The sequence below is a fragment of the Silene latifolia genome, chromosome 9, assembly GCF_048544455.1.
Source record: "Silene latifolia isolate original U9 population chromosome 9, ASM4854445v1, whole genome shotgun sequence".
Lineage (NCBI taxonomy): Eukaryota > Viridiplantae > Streptophyta > Magnoliopsida > Caryophyllales > Caryophyllaceae > Silene > Silene latifolia.
Window position 1 is genome coordinate 58,427,943 of NC_133534.1, and position 2,150 is coordinate 58,430,092.

General features: G+C 35.7%; 1 long non-coding RNA gene across 1 annotated transcript; it reads right to left on the reverse strand.

Annotated features, from left to right (window-relative positions):
* Nucleotides 1-350: 350 nt before the first annotated feature.
* LOC141602705 (uncharacterized) lies at nucleotides 351-1,623 on the reverse strand. The gene is made up of 2 exons (XR_012524624.1): nucleotides 1,357-1,623; nucleotides 351-597 (listed from the first exon to the last, which is right to left on the reverse strand). It is a non-coding gene; the product is annotated as an uncharacterized LOC141602705 (long non-coding RNA).
* Nucleotides 1,624-2,150: the final 527 nt, after the last annotated feature.

The following is a 2,150-nucleotide window of genomic DNA, read 5'->3' on the forward strand; positions in this document are numbered from 1 at the left end:
CTTCCTTCTATCTATCCAACACTCTATTTCACTCTTAACCTGAACTAAACCACGCACGCACACAGTCTCATTCTCTTTATCTCACCAACCGCCTCTCTCCATCACAATCTGCCTAAGATCAAGAATAAATGAATGAACTCTCTTATGTGTTGCGAGTATGCTTTTTTTTAATGATCTAATGTCATCTCTTATATCTAGACTTTGATCTTATCATGCATCTTACTACTTACTCAGGGCTTGTTAGGCTAAGGGGTGTGTTTGGCTAAGGGATGTGTTTGGATCGGGAGATTCCGATGAAAAAGGGAGGGAAATAGACGAAAGTCAATATTAACTGGTTGTGCACATGGTCCAATTCCAATCCAAGATTAAAAATTAATACATCAAAAGTCATAGTTCAAATGTTATAGCTACACAAACCAATTTGGACATCCAACTAAATGACGTGAGATTTGTTAACTGCAATTTTACTGCGTCCATCTCTAAATCTCTCTCCTATTTTCCTCGTGTCTTCAACATTAACTTCATCATCTCCGTCTCTCTTAATAGCATCATCAATATTGTTGAGAAGGTGAATAGGAGTCCAAAAGTGTATATTTGCTGTAGGATAAGAGAATGACTGGAGTTAGAATTTTGCTCACATGTATTTTCTGATTTCTTAGCATCTCTTTATATTCCTCATTTAGCTCATGTAGTCAACAAGCTCAAATTCAAACCAAACTTTTGTCTTAGTGGTTATAGAGTGGCTACAGACCCGGTATATTTTTCAACAAATGGTGTGATGATAAGTAAAACTAAAACGACCTCATACTCTAAAAAATCCAACTCAGCCACTGATACTTCGGTGGCGCATCAATGACACTCATAATTGATGATCAAGCATTTGAGCAAATGTTGGTGAACCCCTCTTTAAACCACCGTCTAGATCACAGCATAACAAAAATCATCAATAACATTTAAATTCCTAATAGTTTAAAACGAAATTTATAGTCCCAAGTAACAATCTTTTAACTAAGTTATGACCATGTTCGATACATAAAAAAACACATTGATCAGTTTCACTACTTTAATGCTAATAATTACCTTTCTTGCATCCAAATTCTCTAAACAAACATTATATCCCCATTTTTTCTTTTAATGAAACTCTAATGCACTTTCTGACCAAAACCTTAACCCTGGTGGATCCTTCAATGTTTTGTATACATTTCACAATAGGTCCCGACAAAAACAAACCATTTATGGACATTTAAACCCATCATATTATCTGATGGTGTTGTTCAATCAACAACAGCAGCAATACCCCCAAACAGTAAACATATGAACATGCAATGACTGTACTAAAAACACTTAACCCAGTACCTGCCATTTTACAATACCACAAGCAGCTTGCAGCTCTCGACCTTTAAAATCGCTGGATGATATTCCGTTACTCTTTGCACTACGCCATTTTTGATAAGTTGATTCCAAACTAAGGAAGAAAGTAAAAAAAAAAATCAACATATTCGGGATTCAACCAAGCTAACCCAGCCTAGAAATCAAGATGCATACAAAAATCATACTTACACATAGTATATGCAAGTATATTGCAGAAACTATTCATTATACAGTTATACTGGACAAACCTATTACAGCTGCCCACCATCACCAACCAACAGTAACTGAGGATGTTAATACTCGGAAAGATGTTAAAATACCCTTTGATCTAACTGAGGCACATAACCTCCTTTTGCCCTAAGAAACAATAATGGACCATAGAAATATTCAACATTTCAACTACTATGGTTAAATAGGCTTAAACTTTGGGTTGAAACATGTACGCATAGATTTTGTTGACATATGTGGAACATATCCTAATAACTGTAAACCAAATATTGGGCTTACAGAATCAATAGGGCTTATAACGCTCAACGCATCATCTGTGGAAATCCCTAGAGGTATCTAGCTTCTTTTCAAATACTTTTCCCTTTCGGTCAAAAACTATTACCAGTTCTGTTTACACTTTATCCTCCTACACCTTATCGCTCCTCTTCATCTATGATATACCAATTATATTTTATTTTGAAACCCAAACAAAATATAGTCATGGGTACCCTACTACTTCGTTGCAACCCAAACAAAATGTTTTGACTTCCGCCTATTTCCCTCCCTCCCTT